This window comes from Monodelphis domestica, chromosome 3 (assembly GCF_027887165.1).
Source record: "Monodelphis domestica isolate mMonDom1 chromosome 3, mMonDom1.pri, whole genome shotgun sequence".
NCBI lineage: Eukaryota > Metazoa > Chordata > Mammalia > Didelphimorphia > Didelphidae > Monodelphis > Monodelphis domestica.
Genome location: NC_077229.1, coordinates 309,577,024 through 309,604,480, shown reverse-complemented (window position 1 = coordinate 309,604,480; position 27,457 = coordinate 309,577,024). Strand labels below are relative to the sequence as shown.

At 36.4% G+C, this 27,457-nt stretch overlaps 1 protein-coding gene across 7 annotated transcripts in view; it reads right to left on the bottom strand.

The window, feature by feature from the left end:
- The window catches only part of CHD7 (chromodomain helicase DNA binding protein 7), a 241,360-nt gene extending 216,543 nt beyond the window's left edge, over positions 1 to 24,817 (bottom strand). For 5 of the 7 annotated variants that reach the window (XM_056823954.1, XM_056823960.1, XM_056823961.1 and 2 more), the window contains exon 1: positions 24,447 to 24,817. The gene's annotated coding sequence lies outside the window, so the exon portion shown is untranslated. Of the gene's footprint in view, positions 1 to 6,861; positions 9,357 to 23,373 lie in introns of those variants that run through there. The other 2 variants (XM_056823957.1, XM_056823958.1) reach the window with 2 other exon arrangements.
- Positions 24,818 to 27,457: the final 2,640 nt, after the last annotated feature.

The window sequence follows — 27,457 nt, the reverse complement described above, 5'->3', positions numbered from 1 at the left end:
CTCCAATCTCACATCTCCAACTGCTTTTTAGATATCTAAAATTGAATATCCAGTAGATATCTTAAATTCTTTTACGTGCTCAAAAATCAAAAATTTTCCCCTTTAACCTTCCTTCCCTCCCTGCCTTCTCTATTATTATAGAAGGTAACACCATTCTCCCAGTCCCTCAGCCTTGCAACCTATGTGTTATCCTCGACTCCTCACTATCTCCCACCCCACACACATCCCATATCCAATCTGAGGCCAAGGCCTATCAATTCTACTTTCGCAAAATCTTTTGAATATGCCCCCTTCTCTCTTTTGAAACCACCATCATTCTGGTACAGGTCCTCATCATCTCACATATAGACTACTGCATTATCCTGCTCATCGGTCAGCCTGCCTCAAGCTTATCCCCTCTTTAATTCACCCTCCATTCACAAGTGATTTTCCTAAAGTGCAGATCTTATCATATCATCCCCCTACTCAATAAAATTCAGTGGTTCTCTATTCCCTCCAGAATAAAATACAAAATCCTCCATTTGGCAATCAAAACCTTTAATAAGTTCCAATAAAAATTCCGTCTTTTACTGGAAATTTTTCTCTAAAGTCTAATCTATATTTCCAAGCTACAGTATCTTCCCAGAGCTCCAATTCAACATTGTCATCTATGTTCTAATCAATTTCAATGGATACCCCAAACATATGTCAAATTGAACATATCCAGAACTAATTCATTATCTTTCATGCACAATATCCAAACCCTTCTGAATTTCTTTATTTCTGTTAAAGATGAAAGACTATTCTTTGTCAGATTCCTGACTTCATTGTCATCCTTGAATCCTTACTGTCACTCGCCCCAAATATCCAATCAGTTGCTAAATCTTATTGTTTCTACATCTATAACATTTCTCACATGTCCATCACAAAGCTATTATTCTATTTCAGATCCTCATCACCCTTCCCCTTGAATAGTTTGAATGGAGGATGAATTAAAGAGGGGATAAGCTTGAGGCAGGCTGACCCATGAGCAGGCTAATGCAGTAGTTTTCCCTCCCTGAGCTGACAAGCAATTCCACTGGGTTTTACATGTATCATTGTTCAAAACCTATTTCCATGTTATTACTATTTACAATAGAGTGATCATTTAAAGTCAACTTCCTAAATCATATCCCTATCAAACCACATGATCGATCATGTTTTTTCTTCTGCATTTCTGCTCTCACAGTTCTTTCTCTGGATGTGGAGAGTGTTCTTTCTCATAAGTTCCTCTGGATTGTCCTGGGTCATTGCATTGCTGCTAGTAGATAAGTTTATTATGTTCAATTGTGCCACAGTGTATCCATCTCTGTGTACAATGTTCTCCTGGTTCTGTTCCTTCCACTCTGCATCAATTCCTGGAGGCCTTTTCAGTTCACATGGAATTCCTCCAGTTCATCAATCCTTTCAGTACAATAGTATTCCATCACCATCAGATACCACAATTTGTTCAGTCATTCCCCAATCGAAGGGCATCCCCTCGTTTTCCAATTTTTTGCCACCACAAAGAGTTCAACTATAAACATTTTTGTACAAGTATTTTTCCCTATTATCTCTTTGGGGTGCAATCCCAGCAGTGTGTGGTATGGCTGGATCAAAGAGTAGGCATTCTTTTAAAGCCCTATGGGCATAGTTCCAAATTGCCCTACAGAATAGTTGTATCAATTTACAACTCCACCAGCAGTATATTAGTGTCCCAATTTTGGCACATCCCCTCCAACATTCATTATTTTCCTTTACTGTCATAATGGCCAATCTTCTAGGTTCTGAGATGGTACATCAGAGTTGTCTTGATTTGCATTTCTCTAATTATGGGAGATTTCTAACATTTTTTCATGTATTTATTGATAGTTTTTATTTCTTTATCTGTAAAAGCCTATTCATGCCCATTGATCATTTATAAACTAGGGAATGGCTTGATTTTTTTGTACAATTGACAGCTCCTTATAAATTTGAGAAATTAGACCTTTGTTAGAGGTTTTTGTTATAGACCCCTCCCCCAATTTGTTGCTTCCCTTCTAATTTTGTTTGCATTGGTTTTATTTGTATAAACCCTTTTTAATTTAGTGTAATCAAAATTATTCATTTTATATTTTGTAATATTCTCTATCTCTTGCTTGGTCTTAAATTCTTTCATTTCCCATAGATCTGACAGGTATACTATTCTATGTTCACCTAATTTACTTATAATTTCCTTCTTTATATTTAAGTCATTTACCCATTCTGAATTTATCTTGGCATAGGGTGTAAGATCTAAACCTAATCTTTCCCATACTGTTTTCCAATTTTCCCACCAGTTTCTGTCAAATAGTGGGTTCAGTTTGATAACCTTCTAATTGACCACTCTGCCACAATTTTTCCCTTCTCTATTTCATACTTCATAGAACTGAAAAATAGATTTTCCTAAAGTCTAAATCTGACCATGACACTTCCTTACTGAGTCTTCAATATTACTTAAAGAATCAAATGTAAACTCTATTGTCTTTGACATTTAAAGTCTTTTACAGCCTGTCTTACCCTACCTTTTTCACTCTTATTGAACATTACTTCTCTGACACACTGTAGTCCAGCCAAATTGGACTTCTTGATATGTTCCTCAAAACAGCATGGCATCTCCCTTCTCCTGCCTCCATTCTATTATTATATCAGTTGTCCTCAATGCCTGGAATGCTCCTTCTCTCAGAATCCCTAGTTTCTCTCAAGGCTTAACTCAATCATACCTTACATGAGGCCTTTCCTCTCCCCTCCTCCCCTCCCCCGCTAGTGCCTGCTCTCAAAAACCATCTTAATATATTTAGAATTATTTTTTGTTGCTCTATACTTGACAAATACCCATGAAATATGAGATTTTATTACATTGTATACATACACATACATGTTTTCTCTTCTTATTAGACAGTAAGCTCCTGAAGGATAAGGACAGCTTTTACTTTTTTCTTTCTAGCTCCAGTACACAGAATAAGTAATGCATAAATGTTTTCAATTGAATGTTGCAACAAAAGAAAAGAATGTGAAGATTTCAAAGTATTGAAACAATTATATAAACTGATGAAAAGTGAAGTAAACATTACTAAAAGAAATACATAGTGACTACAAAGTAAAAAGAACAGAAAAAGAACGCTGTGATTATAATGACCAAATTTAACACCAAGAAAAAGCTGGCCAAATGTATCATCTTCCCATTTTGGAAGAGATACACAAGTATGGATATGCAATATTGTATATTCTGTCAGAACAACTGGTGTGTTTTTAATTTGAATTGCTTCTCTCCGTCTCTCTCAATTCTTTGTTATAAATTAAGGCTCATTTGGGTAGGAATGGAATAAGGGATATATTCCAAAAAAAAGTTATTTTCAAAAAGATATCAATAAAGACAAAATGGCCAATGTTTGAATTCATATTGCTTCTTTACCCTTATTTGTCATAAAGGGTTTTTTAAAAAGATGGGACAATCTCAATCCTCAAAGAACTCACAGTCGTATAGAAGAGAACAATAAGCAAACAAATATATACAAAGCAAGATGTATATAAAATAAGAGGGAAGTCACTTGAATTAAGAGGGGTTAGGAAAGATTTACTATAAAAGATGGGAATTTTATTGGGACTTACATGAACTCAGGCAAGTCAGGAGGCAGAATTGAAGAGAAAGAGCATCCCAGGGATGGAGGACAACAACAAAATGTCTTAAGTCAAGAGATGAAGTGTCTTGTGAAAAAGCTAGGAGATCAATTTCATTTGATAGAAGAGTACATAGTTGGGAGTAATATGTAATTAGTCTGGAGAAATAGAAGGGGGCTAAGTTATGAAGAGTTCTGAATGCCAAACAAAGCATTTTGTATTTGATCCTGAAGGCAATAGGGAGTGATTGTAAGTTACTAAGTAGGACCCAGGCAACCATGATCAGACCTGCACTTAAGGAAAATCACTCTGAAAAAGGCATGCTGTAAGAGATTTATGGTTTTGTATACAAATCTCTTTCCATTCTTTATTTTTTATATATAGAAATTGGTATTTGTCAAGTACAGTTATAATATATATATATACATATATATTCTAAATATTTTAACAGAAGAAATTTTCAATAAAAGTTATGGCTTTTAAGCAGTTGTAAAGGGAAGTGATGTTCACTATTACCCAACATGTTAAGAAAAAAAAAATCACAGCAAACCAAACTCATTGTTTATTTCACAAAGTCTATGATTCTGTGAACTAAAGCAAAAAAAAGGTAAAATAATAATAACAACAATAATAAGTAGATTCATCATTCAAAAGATGCAAAGTCTTTCACAAAATAAGAACTCAACAAAATATGTTGAACTGAAATGACCTGGAATGAACAGGATTAGTTTTATGAAGGAAACTTCTATGCAAGCAATATTATCAAAATCAAAATCATCAAATTTTCAGGCTGGAAGGGACCTCACAGACAGGCTAATCAGTGGACAGGCTAAACTGAATAAGAATTTACTCTCCAACATCACTGAGAAGTGGTCATCCAGCCTCTACATGAAAACCTCCAGTAAGGCAAAAGTCACTCTCTCCAGGGGCAGTTCAATCCAGAATAGGTACCTCTCCATGTAAGGGGTAGGGGTGTGTGTGTGTGTGTGTGTGTGTGTGTGTGTGTGTGTGTGTGTGTGTTTTAATTTTCCCTCAAAACAACACTAAATCTGCTTCACCCACTGCTCCTAGTTCTGCATTCTGGTTCCCAACAAAGCAAGTCTAGCCTTCCCTTCCATATGAGAGTACTTTAAATATATTAAGGCTGCTATTATATGATCTCTTAATCATTCTCTTCTCCAAGCTCAATATTTCCATTACTTCAACCAATCTATGGCATGATCTCTGGTCTTCTCAAATTTGAATTAGTATTGTTACTATTCATCTTAGATTCAATTCATCAATTCATCATTCCAATTTTTTGAAAAATTTTCCCAACTTCCCGGCATGTTAGTTATCTCTCCAAGCTTCATATCAAGAAATTTAATAATCAAGCCAGGTATGACATCAGCCAAGTAATAGACTTAAATGTTTAATAGCAGAAAACCAAGAATGGGAAAGATTCCTGGACACTTCCATATTAGACCTCTCTCCAACTTGACACAAACCCAGTTATGTTGACTTCAGGTGACCAATTGTTCAAACAGTTCTTAATTCATCTATCTAGTTTATCCATAAGGATAGTATAAAAGGCTTTGTCAAATGTTTTGTTTTAATAATAGTAACTAGCATTTATATAGTGTCTACTATGTGCCAGGCATTGTGCTAAGAGTTAGGCAAATATTATCTTATTTGATACTAAAAACAACCCTGAGAGGTGAGTTCATATTCTCTTTACACTATTTCCCTCATTACCAGACTATTAATACTATTAAAAAAGATAAAAAGTTAGTCTGCCATGACCTGTTCTTGACAACACCATGCTGGCTCTCAGTGAAACTTCATTTCCAGAGTTGCAAACCCTCTCTTCAACAATATATTCTAGTACTTTGCTATCAGGGCTAAAGAATGACCCCCTACACTCCTCTTTTTTTTTTTTAGACATTTGTCTTTCTCCAGCCTTAGAGCACCTCTCCCATTCTCCATGATTTTTCAACTCAGTTCCTCAAGAGACTACTACCATTGCTCTCTAATGCATTCAAGTACAACATTTTTTAAATTCTTTCATATAGTTGGCCCACCCTACAGTCAACTTTCCCCCTCCTCCCCATTTCTCCAACAATCAATTGATTGACAAGTATTTAGTAGGCAACTACTATGTTTAGGAGCTGTGCTATGCACAAGAAAGATAAATATGAAATGAAACATTCTCTGCCTTCAAGTAGTTTACATTCTATTGAAAGAGACAATGGGATTCTTTTTTTGTGAAACTATATAATAAACTTTCAAGTCCCATACAAAAATAAAGTATAATAAGCTCCTAAAAAGTTGTATGTTATATGAAACTGGGTTTTAGTTCTGCCTCTGGCATACTCATACTACCTGTGAGACCATCAGCTAGTACTTGATCTATTAGTGCCCAAGACAATTCTCTAAAACTATATTACACATGAGCTATCAATCTGCATTGGTTGAGGAAATTGCCAAGAAAGTCCAGTACTCTTTCCACTCTAACATTCTGTACATTCCATTCCTTGGACTCTTACCTCTTAGCTTAGCTTATGCCATGCAAATGCCCCATACATTTACAAATCTGGAACTGTGGCCACCTAGTCTAATCTAAAAGTAGTTCTAGTAGACCAGGATTAATTTTCCCAAACCAATAAGTCACAGAACCATGCCCCTCTCTCAAAAAGAAAAGATTTATAAGTATTTAATATAGTGATTTACACATAGTAGATACCCCTTTACAAATCTATATTCAGTTGGGTGGTGTTTAGCATGTTATGTATAGAACAAATGCAAGTCATTTTTAACTTCAGAGCTGAAAGAGATGTTAGAAATTACATTGTCCAACCTTCTCATTTTACAAATGAGAAAACTGAAGCCCAGAGAGATGGCAGTGAATTGCTCGAAGTCATATAGGCAGTACCTAGCAGAGATAAGATTTGTGCCTGGGTCCTCTATGCCAAGAGCACTCTTTCCACTCTAATATTCTGTACCTTCCATTCATTGGGCTCTTACCTCTTTGTTTAGCTGGTGCCATGCAAACACCATATGCATTTACCAATCTATGACTGTGACTACCTAGTCTAATCTAAAGGTATTACTCCCCTTTGTTAGAGCTCTCCCCAAGTTCTACCTCCCCCCAGATATGTTACTTGTCTATTCTCTTTGCTAATAGTCACACTAATCTCTCACTTCTCTATTCCCACTAAAATGTGATTAGTACTCAATGATATATACCTCATTCTTTATAGTTTCACAAGTGTTGGTCTTTTCTCCCCCACTGTCCTAGAAATTCCCTTAGGAGCAAAGAACATGTTATGTCACAAACACATTTGTATCCTTCATAACTGCTAGCAAAGTTCTAGGCACAGAGTACACTGTCAGATATTGAACAATCTAGAGATGTTCGAGAGTCTGACTATTAGACAGATTAAAAAACTTGTAAATTCACATCTTTAATTTGTGAGAAAAAGGGGGAAGAAAATACAAGGTTTAGTAACAGCAAGTGTAAGGATTAAAAAATTCATCCCTCAAATACATCACAAGTATACGTTTCCTTTGTTGTTTCCAAAGTATATATATAATTTCCATAGCCTTGAATGAAAAGAATTTCTTCTTTGGAAGTGTTAAATTTAAAATAAATCTATTCTTTTCTTTTTAATACCAAGCATGCGCTGATAACTAACTTTTCCTCTTTAGGATTCTTTTAGTTCTTCATTTATGTAACCCTGTTCCAAAATGGCTTTTTCTTCCTTAAATTTAAATTTCCTGAGGGTCATCTTAAACAACTACATATAGCAGTAAGGTTATAAAATGGGTTCATCCTGCCACCCTCCACCTACCTTATGAAGTGAACGTCTTTATAAAGAATATTCAACATACCAGTGGATTTTTTCCCAAAGTTTTCTAAGTCTGTTGTTTCAAATGGTGAATGATTTTTTTCCCCACAGAAGAAATATTATAAATGGTTGAGGTACCCAAACCAATCTAAAAAAAAAACAACACTCAATCCATAAAGTATCTAAAGCACATTATTTCAATGACAACAAATCAACATTAATTAAAATAGTTCTATGGAAGGAAGGGGAAAGTGAGAACTATTTTCTAAGTTCCTACTAGAGATGCTCAGAGTATTCTCTTCCATTCCACTGAGGTAAAAAGAGCTTGATGTGAGAAAAGGCAAGGGAAGACCAAACAATATTCATAGGTATTGCTAATTTAACTACATTTATGTAACTGAAATAGCCATTATTCCCCAGGTTCTCTAAATTGTGGAACATGAGGTTCGAAGACAGAGCTTGCTGCTCTACTAAAGACATGGACTCTACCCCATGGACTCTGTCTAAAGACATGGACACATGAGGTCATTTACAAGTCAAGTGTTCTTAAGTTATGAAATGCCTATATCTTGTTAATTACATTCACTTATTTGAGTCCTCCTATGTGCAAGTACTACAGTAGGTACTATGCATCATGGAATTTATACTTTAGGCTAAGAGATGATAGATGAATAAGTTCAATTTCCATAAACATTTAGGTGTCTCCTATATACAGAAGATTCTGGGAAGCACTAGGAAAAATATAAAGTTTAGATACAACATAAACTCTAACCTCATGGAGCCTAGTCGAGAAGGAAGATATTCCGTACACACAAAAAACTATAATACAAAATACTTAAGTGCATCAGAGACCAGAGTTATATGATGGCCAAGAAGGGAAAGATCATTACCAAATGGAGGAGGCTTCATGGAAATGACAGCAATTTGAGCTCATCTGTAAAGGCTAGATCCAACAGTCAAAGAAAGGGACAAAGAATGACCTAGACATGCAGAAAGTATAAGTAAAGTCAAAGAGGCAGGAAAACACTATAAGGCAAAATGTGATGAGGGTTTAAAAAAATTTTTAAGGTTTTAAAAAGTATATTAAAAATATTTCTAAAGAAGAGAATACAACTACTGGCTGGACGGATCCAAGAATTTGAGCGCTGGGTTTTAAAGGGTAGGTAGGATTTCACAGGTTGGCATATAAGGTGTAGAAGGAAGAGTTTATTTACAAAATTTCAAGCCCCAATTACAGGAAAAAATGATAGTGCTTTGACAGCAATAGTGAAACAACAACTATTTGGGGAAGGAACGTGATAAATGTGCACTGGAACATGCTTAATTGGTAGTGTTGACAAGACATCTAGATAGAGCTATCTAATAATCTCATAGAAATAAAGAACTGGAATTTTAGCATTTAGCTACATGTAATAGTTAATATTGAACAGTAAGGTAGCACAGTAGATTAGAATATCAGACCTGAAGTCAGGAAGATTGACCTTCCCAAGTTGAAATGTGGCCTCAGACGCGTATTAGTCATGTGACCCTGGGCAAGTGATTTAACCCTGTTTGCCTCCAGTCCTCCTCTGTAAAATGAGCTGATGAAAAAAAATGAAATACTCCAGTATCTGTCAAATGGAAAATGGAAATTTGAACCCTAGACTTCAATCCCTAGAAGTCCTTGGTATTTCCCAGAATTCCCTATAATCTCACCTGAGTCTCCACCTGGGCGAGATCACAATGAGTATTTAACTGGCTCTCTGCCTCACACGTGCTCTCTCTTCCATTTGCAAAGATGTAGTGAGTAAGCTAAGCAGAGGTTTTGAATGGGCTAATCAGCCCTAGGCACGTGGTTTTCTTGTTTATATTTTCTTTATTCCTTGATTTCTAATAATCCTTAATAAACCTCATAAAGATTATATTTCTATTACTAGAGACTAATTTAATTTTTACACAAGAAAACCCCAAATAAGGTTATGATGAGTTGGAAATGACTAAAATGACTGAACTGACTGAACTGAAATGACTGATAGTTAATATCACTAGAGACATTAAATTGACTTATATATATATATATATATATATATATATATATATATATATATATTTTGGCAAATGGAACCTTAGCAAACATCAGTATTCATCCAAGCAGGAAGAAGAAAGATCATCAAGTGAGAGACAAGGGAGGAAGGAGGATCTGGATCATAAAATGTAGGGGAGAGATTTTTAAAATCATCTAAAAACCGGAAGTGTAGTGTCACAAAAGCCAAGAGAGGTCAAGTCTCAAAAGAGAAAACGGCCAATAGTATGAAATGCTATAAAAATCAATTTAATTAACATTTCTTAATCACTGTAGCAAAGCATGGTGCTAGGATAGAAAGACAAAACTATGAACTTCTACTCTCAAGGAACTTACATTTGGCCAGGAGGAGGGCATTCTGCATTTTATCAGAAGTTCTTTAAGGGCAGAGACTGCTTTCATTTTTCCTTTATATTCCTAACCCTTACTATAGTGCCTGAAATATAGTAAGCACTTAACAAAAATATTGCTGATTGATTGAAGGAGATTGATTCAAGGAGTATGAGGAAAGAAAAAAGGCCCTGGTATAGGTTTTGGATTAGATAAACCTAGGGTTTCTCCTTGCAATTCTGACATTCACAGATTTTCTGATTCTATATATGCTTCTTTTATAACTTGTATGCATATATCATTTTAGACAGGCATTAGATAAAACTGAACCAAATGAGACCCTAAATAAAACTTTTGAGGTATAGCCTTTGTTTTTAAGTAATCTTGAAAATAAAGCTGGCCACATAAATTGGAAGTCAGTAGCCTTAGCAAAATAATTACTTTCAAATATTAACTATATTATAGTAATCACTACTTTGGAAATGGGAGCTACCATACAAGTTTTTGGTTGCTATAAGATAAATATGGTTAAGAATTTTCCCCCTATCATACAGCATAAAATTTAACATAAACCCCAAAGAAAAATTTTTTACATTTACTCCAGTATTGTACTAACAGGCAAAAAATCATCAGATCTATTTCTTTTAATACCTTATTAAAGGAAAACTATGCTTTCGGAGATTAAACTAATTATCCATTTTAACCTATTTGTCAGACTCACAAAGTACTATGAGTTTAAGTTAACATTTCCAAAGCGTTTTTATATTTAATGTGATTATTTAGAACTTTCCTTTTCAAAGTAAAATAACACTCTGAGAATTCTGAGTAAAATTTGTAGATGATATTAAGAATATTTAATATACAACTAACTGCTCTAGAAATAGTTGTTTTGTACTCTTTCCATTTATACAAATTCCAATAACACCCAGTGCCCCCCCCTTTTAAAAAGACCAACTTCATGAGTTATCATGAGTTATTCATGACCTGGTGGCCAACCTTTCTGATAATGAATCCCTCTATTCTTTGTTAGACTAAGCCCTATAATACAGCTATAGAGTTGGTTACCAGATCTGAACTCTAAGTTGTAAAATGTTATAGAACCTGCTAGTTCTTTCACTTTGCACTCCCCAGAGTAAACTCCATGCCACAATGAGCAAAATTAAGTCTTTATCAGATGTTAGGTAGAAATGGTAAAATACAACAATTTTCATTAAAGAAAAATATTATTAGAATAAATTCTCAAAAGAAAATAATCTATCCCACCTTTTACAATAAACAGTTTTGTATAATTTCCTAAAATAATTCCTAAATTTTCACATCAATACTGTGAAAAAAACTTTTTATTTTTAATTGTCTACCTTTGTCTTAGATAAAATTCCTTCATGCCAATGTAACTTTCCTGACAAAAGGTACAGTATCTAAATGATCTAGATCAATGCTAAAATGTTAAAAAAAAAAAGACTTGAATTTTAAAGTTGAACCATAAACCATCATAATTAAAATATTTTAGATCTAAAATAAATAGAATATAAAATTATGTTTAAAATTAAGAAATTCCAGTAAATAATTAAAACTTAATAACTTTATGTGCATGATTCTGAGAAGACAAACGAGAAAGCAATTCAAAGAATAAGGTAGTCCCTTGCCATTAAAAATCCTGAGTCTAGTATGAGAGACAAAACAAGCACACAAATTAATAATATATAATATATCATAGATGTTTTAAGAAAAGTTCAGAACAACATAAAGGTTCACTGAAGGGAAGATGATTTTCTTTCGTTGTTGTTTTTAGGGGATGGGACATAGGTTCATAGAAAAAAGTATTTCTGCTCTAGGAATTCAGAAAAAAAACTTTCAACACCTATGCTGAGGAATTTGGACCTCACTTAGAGGGCAATAGGAAACTAGTGGAGTTTTTAATGGGAGTAGGGGAGTGTAGAAGCAGAAAAGGCAACATGATCAGAACTGTCCTATAAGAAAATTAATCTATCAGCAAAGGATAGCATAGAATGAAGAGGAAAGCAGAGATAAGTTGGGAAACTACTTCAATTAATAAAAGATTCTAAACTTAGGTAGAGCCAGTAGAAATAAAAAAGGATAATGTAAGGAAAAGGCATTTGGGTGGTAAAAGCAACCAAATTAGCAATTTATTGGATGTCAGCAAAAAGAGGGAGAAAGTAAAGAACCATTTTATAGACTGTAAACACATTGAAGACAAAGACAGTAATTTGTCTATCTTTGCACTTTCCCCAGCATCTCAGCATCTAGCAGCGCCATTTACCTAATACGTACTTTAGTGTTTTTTAACAAACATTGCTAAGTATTGTTATTTTGCTTTATCTATACTATGGAGGGGGGGTGTTCAGAGACTCGGTTTGACACAATAAAGAGAGTGCTAACTTTGAGTCAAAAAGATCTGGTTTTGGGGGAGGCCGGGTGGCTCAGTGGATTGAGAGTCAGGCCTAGAGATGGGAAGTCCTAGATTCAAATCTGGCCTCAGACACTTCCCAGCTGTGTGACCCTGAGCCAAGTCACTTGACCCCCATTGCCTAGTACTTACTGCTCTTCTGCCTTGGAGCCAATACACATTATTAACTCCAAGATGGAAGGTAAGGGTTTTTAATTAAAAAAAAAAAAAAGATCTGGTATTAAATCTAATCCTTAATATTGTCCAGGTAGCCATAAGACCCTTAGCCACATCAGTGCCCCATGCAACTAAGACTAGAACCTAAAGATAAGATCCTGAACTACATTAAAAGAAGTAATTGTCATGCCAAGAGTTCTGGATATATATTAAATCACAGGTTTAGATTCATTTAAAGTTATTTTTATGCCTTTAAAATAACTATATTAGTTCCTTGAAAATCACCAAACTGTTCTACTTTGTAGATAGATCCAGAAGAAAATGGACCAGGAAGTTGGTATAGGTTCAGCTCATTGCTTCTCTCTCCCCTATAGGGTTAGGAGTAGCAGATCATAGCACTGATGATGCATATCTTCAAAGCTTAAAAGAGAGATTGGAGAAAGGCAGAGATAAGGAAGAAGCAGGATGATAGGTGGCTGGGTAGAAAATGAAAACTAATTCTCTCCCATTCCTTCCAACCTAGTCAGTGGCAAAGAGCAGCTTATTTGATTGCTTACACACTGATGAAGACAAATTTTATGCTAAACAGTTGTTATTTCAAAGGAAAATAGTGGGGGAGGGCCTAAGGAAAAAGGATTAGGTGCTATGCAAGGAATCTCATGGTAGTAGCTTGGAAGACTGAGATATTATAAGCATCCCAATACATACAGCAATGAATAGGAGGTTAAATTCCTTCTAGTCACATGAGGAAGAAATGAATTTCCATTTGAAAAGCTATGAAATTTTGGTTAAGAGAAATTCTGTTGCTAATAGTAATTATTTAACTATATTCAACCTCTTTGATTTCTTTTTGTAGAGAATCCAATTTTATAAGAATAGATTTGAAAAGTATAGGTGTAGGATATTCTTCCATTGTCCTGAGTCAGTCAAATAGAACCGTCCAAGGCAATATTTATTCTCTCTTGAGTCATTAGTGAACAGAAAAAGTGAAATAAGAATAGTAAGGCCTTCATCTCTTCAGCTCCTGATATTGTGGATAATCGTAGAATTGGAGAGAAAGTATACCATAGCATTCCTTCTCCAGTGAAAGGGAATCTTGTTTCTATTTCCACTGACAACTCATCTTCCACTTAAAAAAATGGATAATCTATTGCTTATTTACCAAAAAAAACCTGAAACTTTAACCCATTCAGCAGCAGCAAAGTCAAATCTTGCAATATCTACCAAAGTATGACCCAAACAGATCAGAGAAACAATATTTGGCTTTCTGGTCCTTTTGTATAGTCCTCTAGTCATGTATGACTCTTCATGATTCCATGGACCATGCCATCCATGGGGCTTTCTTGGCAAAAATGCTAGAGTGATTTGCCCTTCTCCAATGGATTAAGGCAGAGAGAGTTAAATGATTTGCACTGATCATATAGCAAGGAAGTGTGAGGCTGAATTTCAACTTAAGTCTTTCTGACTTCAGGCTTAGCACTCTATCTACTGAGCCTCCTATCTGCCTTCTACTTTCTGATCCACAAGAACCTAAAAATACTTGAAAGCTAGTCATAAGATCATAGATTTAGACATAGAAGGAACTTCAAATGCCACTTAGTCCAACCCCATAATTTTATATATTAGGAAACTGAGGACTGGAGAAATCAAGGTCACATGTAATAAATGTTACAGGGAGAATTACAACCTATATTCTCTGACTTCAAAGCCAATGAGTGTTCTTTCCACTGTACCATGATCCCTGCCAGTCTTCCAGACCTGACCCAATTTAATCACTAGAGCTGATCACTTGTGATAGTGTTAACACCATTTCAGGAGAATTACAGGTTTGAAAAAGGGGAAGAAATATAAAACAAATGCAAGTAGTAGTTTAACTATTGAAATAACAGGCTAAAAGTTTGATAATTAGTAAATATTCTAATAGCCATGGACCATAAATGAATCACAGAACAGAATTTTAGAATTTGAAGGGAATTCAGCAGCTATCAAATCCAATCTATACCCCAAAATTAATTCCCACTGAAACACAGTATACCTGAAAAATGGTAATCCCATCTTTGCTTGAAGTTTTATATTTATGCATAGAGAGCAGATTGTTAGACAGTAGTTCCTACCTAAATACATCCTCTTTGCAACTTCCACTCAGAACTGTAGTCCAGTTCTATTCTACAAAGTCAAAGAGAATAATTAGCATGGCAGGCAAGTTAGAAGCAGGAAATCACTAAACTGGAGTTCTTGTCCAAGCTTTGTTTCAAACAAGCTATGAAATCTTAGACAAGTTTTTCTACTTTTCTAGGCATCAGTCTCACAATTTATGAAATTAATTACTGGTAAGGACACTAAACACTTCAGGGTTGATGGCTATGATTCTAAATAGTGACTTCATTTTAAGCAATTTGCTTCTGAATTACCTCTATGAAACCAAGAATATTAGATAACATCATTATTTGGTAAAGCCACATAATTAGAAATGATTTACTAATATCAAAGGTACACATAAATATGAATGGCTAGTTCAGTAGCTAGAGAACAGTAAAAACAATATTAATTACTTAATCACTATTTCAGGTCATTTGTTTTTAAGTCATTATTAATACAGTATTCAACAATACCACATGACAATTAGAATAATACTTGCTGATATAGTATATTATGATAAGACTTTTGCTAACAAATTTGAATAAGGTTTTTTTCTATCTTTCTTGGATTACACACTTTAGGAATAGGTGACCTTCCTGCTCATTCTAATATACTAAGATTCTAGTCTAATCTAACATTTATTCTATTCCTTTTTAGTTTTACTTTGTCCTATTGAATATCTGGTAGAGGGAAATAGAAAAGGAAAACAAATTATTCAAGCCATTTAAGAATAGTTCAAACTCAAAAGACTGTAAAAGTAAGATATTTCATTATATATTTTTGACAAGATATATAAATTTGAGGTTATTCAAAGTAAAAAAATGCAGAGCCAACAAATATTTTATATATAGGAGAATAAAACTATCAAAGTCAGGGACTTTTTAAAAATTTAGTTACTTTAAGTTAAGGATTCCATTTCAAAACAGGGCAAGGTATTTAATGTCACATTCACTCCATCATTAAATAGAGTTGAAGACAGTTTTCTCTTCAAAATAAGGTATTCACTTTATCATTTACCTATGGCTACTTTAAGGTATATAATTCACAATTACAATGAAGTTGCTAAGAATTCAAAAAATGCTGCTACTCTAAGTTATTTTCCTAGTTCAATGGCAAAACATTTACTTTGGAAATTTTCTGCTACCAAAACCTTTTACCCATTATGTGTATTTATGCTTATTTTGTTCTGTTCTTTAGAAGAACTGAAAATATGAATATAAATTTTTCTGTGCTTTCAGTGTTCAACTGATTAATTTTCTTATCTAATGATCTAGTTTTCATAATTTTTGGGAGAGGGGAAGATGGATAGAGGGAAGGAAAGGACAGGGACTTTTTAGTAAGGAAAATTACCCCCCAAATAACTAAACCTCTTGATGGAAAAAAAAGGTCAGAAACTATCCAACTATCACACAAATGATAACATAAGGCACAGAAGCCTAGAAATACATTCATACATATATATACATACACACATATATTTGAAATGAAGGAAACAGATATAATGTTAAATCGACCATGAGTATCTAATTTTCTTCATTCGTCTATATAAAACCCAACCTCATGTATATTCTCAGTTTTCTAACTAGTCATATAATAGCAAAGGAAGTGTCAAGCTTTCTAGGTAATTGCAGAAATGTATTGATTACAGAAGCTGAGCAACAGGAGTTTCTTACCTGATCCTCATTATTGATGAAAACCATAGCAAGCAACTCCAACCACCCATATTACCAATTCTCCCTTCTCTTCAGTTACACCATTATTTCCCTGAAGGATAGGCAACCTATACCCTACCCAATACAGGCAGACACATGTATATGCACACCTGTGTATATACAAACACACACACATTCACTCTTTACCAATTAAAACCACATCCTTTTGCAGACTTTCCATTTGCACACCTTTGCTCAGAGATGGAATTTGATAAATCCCAATATCTATTATGAAAATCAAATGAGACAACAGATTCCAAAAATATTCTATTTTAACATGGACAGAATTATATTTTTAAAGTGCTTTAAATTTAAGTAATCAAATCAAGGCTTATCAATCCTATTTCACAACAGCTTCACTACTCTTACAGTCAGTTTAGTTATAGCATTTAACCAATCCAAAAGCAAAAAAAAGTAACCTTTTCATACAAAGCTTCTCCTCCTAGCAACCAAAAAGGTATGACCTCTCCTTCTTAGAAAGAGAAAAAAGTAAAACCAGTGAATGTGCAGTCAAAACAGCTACCATTAATAAACTACAAGGAAAATGAAACAAATAACATCATCATTTTAACTGCTACTGACATAATCAATTCTACTTAATAAAATAGTTTTAACCTCTTTATTCATAATAGTAACAAAAGTCTGACTTTAAAAGCAAAAGTAATTTACTTGCACATTTGTAAAATAGGGGAAACATGAACTAAAAATAATTACAGAATTATACTGAGGTCACCTATGGTTTAGTGTCTCACAGAACATTTAAAATCAAAAATTTTAAGTTTTTTCAAATTATTTCAAGCTGAATTTTTTCTCATAATTTGCTTGCCAGAGATAACTAAGCCTCAATTTACTATATTATCAATAACTTAAAGGATAACATAATATATTCCAAAAAGAGCTTACTTTTCTGGATAATTATAATTAGGTAAGATTCTGGATATGCATTGCTTTTTCCTAGACAATTATTCAATTTAACTCTATCGCACAAGCAATATTGCAACCCTCTCTTAAAATTGCATGCAACTCCCTTAAGGAAGGATATATAACACTGAAAACATAGGGGGCCACAATGGCAATCTACTAGGTGCCCAATGGGCCTTATTGCATCATTTACATAACTGGTAGCATAATGGCAGCCTCTTGATTCCTTCACTATTATTTCACCAGTATAGAAATACAAAAAAAAAATTGTGTGTGGCTAAGTGTAATAGTAAAGAGTTGCCATAACTATAGCCACATTGTATCAACTGCATGTGTTTAGAGGGGTCACTATGCCCAAACATATGACTATGGGAGCAAAGAAGAGTTGGCTAGAAGGAAATTGGTGATTATTGATTCTATGGACAACCACCTCAGCAACTTCTTAAGTCCTTATGACTGGCGACTGTCCATAAAAAATGGCAGCAAACAATGGTATGAACTAGGAGTAAGAATTAGTCCCGACTGCCACCAGGATCATATTTGAATCCTTGACATGAGGCAGTATAACTAACTTTTCACTAAAATCTAACATAAGTACTCTGAGAGCTACTAAAACATAGTATATTACCAATTCTATACCAGCACAAGCTTTTAAACAAATCACAATTGTCAGTCTTTGCACTGATTATAATTAAGATGTTTTCTACTTGATATGAATATTATATAAAGTCCACAAGAAAACATATCACAGAATGTCAAGTTAAAAATGACCACAGAGACCATCGGATTCAATCCATGGCTGAACAAGAATCTTTCTCTACAAACATAAAAAGTCTTCCAGTATAGTTCTGATTTAATATATTCTACTAAATGGCAAAGAAGAATTTAAAAATTTTGAAATTTGAAAGGAAAGTTCAAAGTCATCTTTAATATGGTATGCTAAGAAAAGTCAATCACACTTACATGTACCTAACATAACAATAAAATAGAAGAATATAACTACAATGTTTAATGTACGTCTTACCATTTAAAAGTTATCAAATTTTGAAATAACCACCAATCTTTTCTATGTGATTTTATGGATATTTTTAAATGACAACATTTCGCAATAAACTTACATGGATTTACTAGCATTTTTAAGAGATCTATTATCATATGCTCCCTAGTATTTTCTAAAAGAGAAGATGTCTATTGGGAATAATTTTGTTCCAGAAGACAGTGTGGTATAGTGGAAAGCATCTTGGCATAATCATGAGGTCTGGTTCCTAGAACTGGCTTTATGACTAAGTGATCGTATTAGGTAGGCAAGTAGGCTTAACCTCCATGTACCTCAGTTTCCTCACCAACAGAAAGAGGTTATTGGACTAGTTCCCTAAGGTCCTTTCCAGTTCTAAAATTGCCAGTAATGTCTGTACTATCCTTCTATGTCCATCTGCTAAAATCTTGATACCATTTAACCCCAGCTCAAAGCCTACTTCTTCCCCAAAGCATTTCCTAATCATTCCTAATGGAAATAATCTTTCCTACTTCTGAACCTAATATGGCCCTTTCTTTACTTATCTACTATATTAGCAGATACTTATTTTATTTTTAAAATTGCTCCTCATACATTTTATTAGTTCTAGGAGGTAAAGGCCAGTATCTTAATCTTTGTATCACCTCTGCTACTAAGCACAATGCTTTACACATAGGAGATGCTTAATACATTTTTGTTGAATGAATGAAATAATACCCAATATTTGTATAACATTTTAAAATTTACGAAGCATTTTCTATATTACCTCACAAGGTATACCTTACTCACAAGATAGATACAGGTTTTATAATCTTCATTTTATAGATATGAAAATAAAGACTCATAAGTGTCTTGCTGATGGTCATTGAACTAGTCAAGAATCAGAAATGTGATTTGAACCCATGTCTGCTTGCCTAAATCTAGCATTCTCTTCACTCACTACTCCACACTGTAACATCATTATATGTCCTTTTCCATTAATATTCCTATCATCTTATTCTGATGAAAATGCTATATAGTTTGATTTTTTAAATATTTGATAGTTCATTAAAGAATATTCATACCTGATTATTACCCAAGATTATTTTCCCAGCTCATAATCATAATCCTACCATTAAGTGATATTTGAATTATAATAATGGAACTTAAGAACAAATCATCTTCAACATTTTCAGATTAGCTATATTATTCATTTCAGATGTCAACATAGAATTTTATTTAATGGCAATAGCAAAAACAGTGTTTAATGGAAAAACAAAAGAAAGAACAAAATATCTGCCAAACTTAGGGAGTAATGGTAATTTGAATAGATTGATTTCATCTATAAACTTTGTATCAAATCTTGTTTTACCCACCTATGTATATACCCACATGAATACAAATAAACACACATTGTTTTTTTATCCTAATACTATTATTATTCCTTGACCTACTCTATACATTTTTGACAATACTCAATCCTGTCCTATAGATTTTTATAACTGATAAATAGAAAAATAGCAACAAAAAAAGTGATTTATGTAAAAAGTGAGACAAATGCATTTAATTTGGAATTACCATGCCAATCCAAAGAATCATATTACGTTAGAACATTTCTGGCATGATCTCATACTTCAACAAAATATTCCTTCTCTTTCCTTTTAAACAGCTAGACCAATGTAAGATGTGTCTTTTTCCTTTATTGTTCTTACATAAAGCTCATTTGATCAGGAGGTTAAGTCATTTCCTGCCTGAACATAGCTAAAGTTTGGGGTGGAGGGGGTCATTTTTCTAGTAATATACTTGGTTGTTTTGACTAAGCATGTTTGTTCTTGCATCACCTTATTCATATTAACATTTATAACTTAGTGTGGCATCCTCTATCAAACATGAAAAACTACATTGGTCTCCTGAGTGAGAGAACTACAACTACAAGTAGTTCATTCTTTTGTCATTTTAAAGTTAATCCCTTTAAAGAATTAAATCACATTTTCTTACAAAATCCTTATTAGAACATAGGAATTAAAAGCTGCATAGTGTTTTTGTGAAAGGGCTACAATAAATTGGCTATTGTCATTACTTTTAAACATTACATGTGTATGCATCTGAACACTTGAACAGAGTTCTCTTTTAAGAAAAAACTTATTATGTGTATGTGCTTTTTTCACCTAATAAAATTATTGAAATATGATGCATCACTTTTAGGTATTGAGTTGATATTGTGAAATTTCTGATATTACATAGTATTTTATAGTGTCTCACTGTTAACCAAATCAACATTCTCTAAGCTGAATTTGAGCTTAAAACTTTTAGTTTCATCAACCTACTCCTCATTTATTCTCTCCCTTACTTATTAAAATGAACACCTTTCAAACTGGAGTTTCTCATGACTAAAAAAATTTGCTTGACAAACAAGATTTTCAAACACTAACAGGAAATACTGATTATGGAACTAAAATTTACACAAATTATAAACAACTAATTGTGGATGAATCTTTGAAACTGGAATTTTCAAAGTTGAAAAGGAAAATCTAAATATATAAAAGTACAATTTTTAAACTTGTCTTTTATATTGTGTTTTTAGAACTGTTTTGGAAACCATCATTTTTCCTCAAAAGAGGCACGCCAAACTCTTAATCATAATCTTTCAATACTATTTCCTACTACTTTTCTATAACAGAGTACAAAAAGGTTATTTATATTTAAAATAAGTCCTTTTCTAAACAAGCATAACTTTACCTTGGGCTGCATTTAACACTATGAACTACTATTTTGCCTTAACTAAAAACTGTTTAGAAGTAAAAAATGTGGAACTCTGATAGAATTCATACTCTAATTTTATAACATAAGAGGGGGGGGGACTTTAAACACTGTGAAGATATAGCTAATCATGTACAAAGAATACACCACAAAAAAACTCATCACTCCTAAATTCTATGATTAGAATAATCACCTGTTAGAAGCCTAATACAAATAGGTTATCTTCAACCCCCACATACCCCGAGTAGGTCACCTGGAAGGGAACTATTGCAACATTTACTGTTTCTTAATAAAACAAAATTATTTCCTGATATTTGTCTTATCGAGCTCTCTAATTCCTTTTTGAAAATGTTTTCTGCAGAGCACCAGTTTTCAATGATTTTTTAAGAAAACTTTTAGTGAACAAGTCAGGACACTCAGAATTGTCTTTTCCTTATTATCACCTAGAGATGTAAAGGAGAGTTCTACTATATGCCCCAAGCATCTAGCTTTCAGCCTTTTTATTATCATTGTCAATGAATGGGCCCCAGTCAAATTAAAGCTGCCATTTTAGGTTAAAGACTGGAGAGCCTCTGTTGTGCAACAGCAAGACAAAAACACTCCAAGCGACAGATGCACTCTTGTGATTGGGGGTTGGGAGGGAATTATGGATTTCAAGTTTATGAAAATTACTGAGTTCTTTTTAATAGGAATTATATATATGTATATACACTTACATGTTATTGCAAACTAATGGGAATTATAACTGATAAATCAAGTACTCATGCTGCTTAGATTATAGTCATTAAGATTTTTTTGTCATCCTTAGAATAGATCTGTGAAGAAATAAACAAATTTTTTTCAGCTGGATTATTATGTATAATGAATGTTTCCTGTACTTACTGAGACAGAAAACAGGAGAGAGAAAAAAATCCCTTTTGGGAAGGTATTGCCCACTACAAACATTATTCAAAATCTGATTTTTCTGAAAGTAAGATCAGAGCATATATATCTTCATTTAAAAAATGCGCTAAAAAATGTTTGGTGTATTCCAGAAATCAAGCAAAGTGGCGAATAATTTTTAATGAACTATTAAAAATGTACTTTAATATAAAAAAAAAGAAAACTAAAAAGTGCACTCATCCTGTGGAGAGTTGGATAGTGTACCTAATTCTACTAATTCAAAAGGAAACTCCCCATGTGGATTGCTACTTTTCTTTTGTCCATTGTCTGTTCAGGGGGAAAAAAAAAACAACTACTTTAAACCGAGGCGTGAACAGTCTCTAAAAGTGACCTCTGGAAAAAAAAAGAAAAAAAACGTCCAATCTATATGGCATGTGCACTATAAATACTGCTTTCCCATTAAGAAGTACTCACAAAGGCAACAGAGCAATTAGTTTTGGGGGGTATATTCCCACAGTGTGAGTGTCCTCCTCTTATGTAATGCTATCAGGATAAATGAATGCAATGTAATGATGGCTGCTCGTAGCCTGCAGCTCCTTCTCCGGGAGACTCACCAACAATCCCCCACACACACACAGATACACCACCACCACACACATGTACAAACACTGTCCGCTTCTCACTTCCACCCGCCCCGCATTTAACAGCTTTCACTACCTCCACCGCACCACCACAAAAACCCACCCCATTCATCCGGTTCTCCCGGTGGGGCAGACACTCACGCACACCGAATCTCCCGTAAAGCCCAGCTCCCTATGTGAATCAAACAAACAACACCATCCCCCTCCCACCCTCACTGCTTCCCCCTCCTCTTCCTCTCTCCACTGACCGCTTGGCCTCAAACCACCTTTTCCGTTCACCCTCAAAATCGCTGTTATTTTAAAAGAAAAACCCACCCCAACCCCTCTGGGAGTCACCTGGTGACCCCCACCCACTCTCTGCCCCTAACCTCCAGGCAGTGTAAGGTGGGGGGAGGAAGGGAAGCGGAGTTGGGTTTCGAGGGTTAAGTCTCTATTATGCAGCAGCCGCCACCGCCAACCCCAGTCCAGCTCGGCAAGGTAGTGTTATCTCTTTTCTCCTCCTCCCCCTCGAGTAACCCACCCCCCTCCTCTCCGCCCCTAGTCTCTCTTCCCTCTTTCTTTCTTCTTCGGCTGTTAGGAGCTGCCGAGGAGCCCCGGGATCCCCCTGTCTCTAATACGTGTAACTCTCCGTCGCTCCCATTCAGACCCTCCTCTCCTGCACTTTCCTGCTCTCAGGACAAACACCAGCACCTCGTGTTCTCTCCCTTCCTCCCCCCCCCTTTTTCCCTCTCCCCCCACCCAGTACTTCCTCCCCTCATACTTGCCACAAGATTACCCTGCCCGCCCTCCAACACACACCCCCACCCAGCAAACCTCACAGGTTATTCCTCCGTGAGAAACCTCCAAGAGGAAAACGAAATGCGCGTGGCAATGGGAAGGACTCACTTTGTTTAGCGCTTGTGCTGCCGCGGCGGCGGCGGCGGCTGCTGCTGCTGCTGCTGGGAGCAGTCAGCGTGGTCAGGTCCGGGGAGGGGAGAGGAGGGGGGGGAAATGATCTCCCTGTCGTGATTCCTGGAGTCCTCTCCTCACTCTCTCTCTCTCTCTCTCTCTCTCTCTCTCTCTCTCTCTCTCTCTCTCTCTCTCTCTCTCTCTCTCTCCCTCTCCCACCACTTCTTTATCTACCCTCTTCTCTTTCCCATTTCTCTTTCTAACAGTTAGTTTTACTCTCAACTTTTTTTTTTCACCCTCTCTCTTTCTATTTAAAATAAAACCCCTAGTAACTCGTGCTCTGAAAAGGGAAGAGACGAGCAGCGGTGCGAAAGGAAACGCTCTCTCTCTCTCTCTCTCTCGCTCTCTCTCTCTCTCTCTCTCCCTCTCTCTCATACACACACACACTCACTCACTTCTGTCCCTCGTCCTCCTCCCTCCTCCCCCAGCAGCACAACAAAAAGCCATTTACATCCAAGGAAGTGACCCTACACACATACTGTGCAACACTCCGCCTCCCCCACACACACACAAGCCTAGCATACCCGTATTGGAATAGACCCTGCTGCTGCTCCCCCCAAACCGCGCGGTACAGTCCCCCTTTATCCCAGAGGCAAAAGTTAGAGGGAGGGGGGGAGCCCGGAGAACGTTATTTTCTCCGCAAGTTAGCCACCCTCCCACCAACACCCGGAGACCCACGGGGTGTGTGGGGATCGTCAACCCTGGCGGCTGCTGCTGCTGCTGTGTCCAGGCGGCTCCTGCCGCCACCACCGGGTTATAACAGGGTAACCCGGGGGAAGGAGTCGCCGTGCGGTTATTCATCAGCAGAGCTGCTCCCGCCTCCGCAGCCTGCTCTGGTCCCCCTCAGGTCCCCTCCTAGCTCCTGCGCCCCCCCCCCCTCCCCTCCACCGCACAGTCTCAACTCCTCACTCAGACCCAACTCCGCTCCTCTCACTCCATCTCCCCCAAGTAGCAATTTCCTGCCGCCGCCGCTCCTCCTACCAGGAGGGAGCCCCGAGAAACTCACTCACCCAGTTGGCGGGGGGGATAGGGAGGGGGGGTCTCTGCCGGTGCCCTCGGCCGGAGGGGAAAACAAAACCCAGAGCGGACCCCGGAGTTGAGCTGGGCTGCCGCTGCCGGGGGAGGGGGGGGGGTTTAATTCACAGGCAGAGAGTTGGCCGCGGGTGGACTGGGCTCTAGTGAGTTTCAGGGTCTCCGGGGTCCCCTAGTCCTCCTTTCTCCTCTTCTCTCCTTTGTGTAATTTCACTCGATTCAAGTTTAATCCGATAGTTCCCGAGCACGAGCGCGTCCGTCCGCAACACCAGAGCTCAACCCCCCGCGCCGCCGCCGCCGCCGCCGCTGCCGCCGCCGTCGCCGCCGCCGCCGCCGCCGCGGCTCCAGCACACCAGCGCCTGCGCGCCCCCGCGCCGCGCGCCCCCGCCACGCCACTGCCGCCGCCGCCGCCGCCGCTGCCGCTGCCGCCGCCGCTCAGCTGCCGCCTGTTCTCCCCGGAGGCGCGCCCGCGCCGCCGACACCTGACGTCAGTCATCGCCTGGTATAATTTATGCAAGAATTCGGCCGGGGTGGCTGTGGCTGAAGGGCTAGAAAGACAGAGAATTGGGGGTGGGTGGGGGTGGAGGAGAACAAGAATGAGAGAAGAGAGAGAGAATAAGAAAGAAAAATAGAGATGAGGAAAGGAAGAGAGAATGGGAGAAAATTAGAGAGGAATTGAGAGAGTAAGACAGAGTAAGAAAATGAGAGGAAAGAGAATGAAAGACGGGAGAGAGAATATGAGAGAGATTGAGAGAGAAAAGAATGAGAGAAAGGAGAGAGAGAGCGCGCGCGAGAAAGAGAGAGAGAGAGAAAGAGAGAGAGAGAGAGAGAGAGAGAGAGAGAGAGAGAGAGAGAGAGAGAGAGAGATGGGGGGGCGGGTGGCAAATGGATGGATGGATAAATGGAAAGAGATGGGGAGGGGGGGAGGGGTTAATCATTCGGGAGTTCCACTTCCCGTCACAGAACTGGGACTGGAGAGGGATCTGGAGAATGTTTCCCAGTTCTCTAGACTGGCCTCACTGGCCTTTCTTCAAATAATAATACTCTGGTGTTTGCTGAAGGTGGTGGTGTGGGGCGGTGGTCGGGTGAAAGTGCTACTGTTGCAGCCCTAGGTAGTGCCACAAAGTTGATGACCTCCTCCTCCAATTGATACAAACTCACAAGTACTAGTTTCGTTCCGCTCGGTAAGCTGCTGAAGGGGAGGGAGGAGGAGAAGGGGAGGGGGTATTTTATAGGAGGAGGGAGGAGAGTGCATATTTTAAGTGAGGAGTAGCCACGTTTTCCACCTCACATCACCTTTCCTTGTGTGTCAGGGTGCAGCACTCCCCCGGGGTAGGAAGCTGTTTATTTAGAACCCCTTCCACTCAGCCAAAAGTACGAGGAGGTGTTGCCCAACGCAACACAGACAGCCGCAACTCGAGGTGTTTGGAAATCTCTTCTGCAATTATCCTTCAACTTGAAATTAAGAGGCCCTTTTATTTCTTTTCGAATTAAACCTTTTGAAATGACACTTCTTCATAAGTAAATTCAGTATTACTCAGTGCTGCCTTTCTCCCACAGTTCATAGTAAAAACAAGTTTCTGATTTTTAAACTACAAAGTTAACTGCCTAGATGTTCTTAATTTCGTTGAATATTACCTTGCCAAAATAAATAAATAAAGCACTTGTTATGAAAGAAAGAAGTAGGTTGTGTACCCCTTATTAAACATGTTAGGGCTAGAGTGCTTTAATCATTCCTTATGCCCCCCCCCAAAAAACCCTCTTCTACCCTTAAATATTAAAGCATTTATTCTATTATGCTACTCTTTCCAATATATATTAAACCTTAAGTTTCAGGTCTTTAGCCACTCACATTTTCCTAGAAAATGAATCAGCTTGCTCATCTGAATATAAATCAAGGAATATCCAATGAGTTTCTACACAAGGCACTTCCTTTACAAGTTTTGAAGTCCAGAAGCCAGTATTGTAATCAACAATGATAAAAGATGACTTCATTCTAATATTAGAAAAAATGGGTAATAACTGTTTCACAAAACTTTAAGTCAAGCAAGTTAACTTCCATATCTTCAGAAATTAAATATGATGTTGGGGACCTTATCAAAGGATTCATCAAAAAGTTAGCAAATGATAAATCTAGCAAAAATCCCTAGGAACTAAAAAATATTTCAAAACATGAAAACTGTACTTACATACTTTAGGTTTAGAGATTATGAAAATATTTCATGGTTAAATACTCAGCTCATCATCAGTGCCAATCATAAAGTTTTAAGTTTTAGTCACTAACAATTAGCATTTAGTTTCAATATTCATATTTCATCAGTTCTGACTAAGGGATGATCAAAATTAATGTTACTAGGTGACTAATAGTTGCAGTTGTTTAGAAATTAAGTAACTAATATATTTCTTTTTCTACTATTAAGTAATCTTAATGGGGGTCTTTTATCATCTTAAGGTTTATAAAGAGTACACCAATGTTAACCTTATTGCTGAATACAAGAGAATCCATTGATTAGATCATTACTAGAATCTCTCCTAACCAATAACAAAGTAGCAATTTGTATTATGGTAAATTCACTGACCCCTTAATGAAATATAAATTCTATGAAAAGGCCAGTAGGTAATGAGATGAAGGCTGGCTATGTAGACAAGAGGTATAATAGATCTATACATTTTTCACCTTATATAAAAAATCATTGTTTAAATTCTTAGCAGGATAAAGTAAAAAAAAATCAGAGTTAATTTCTTTCTGATAGTGACTTTCAATAAAACAATGTCGTGGAGAATGTTTGGCTGTGATTTTTATTGATAATACAAATACATTTAAATATGACAATATGAAAGATAGAATTTTGATTAAGATAGAATCTCAGAGTTAAAGGAAAGAAGGAAACAAACATTTATTAAGCACTAAACTAAATACCCAGGTCTTTGTGATTCTAGGCCCAGCCCTCTATCCACTGCATGGCCTTAATACCTCAGAATTCATCTA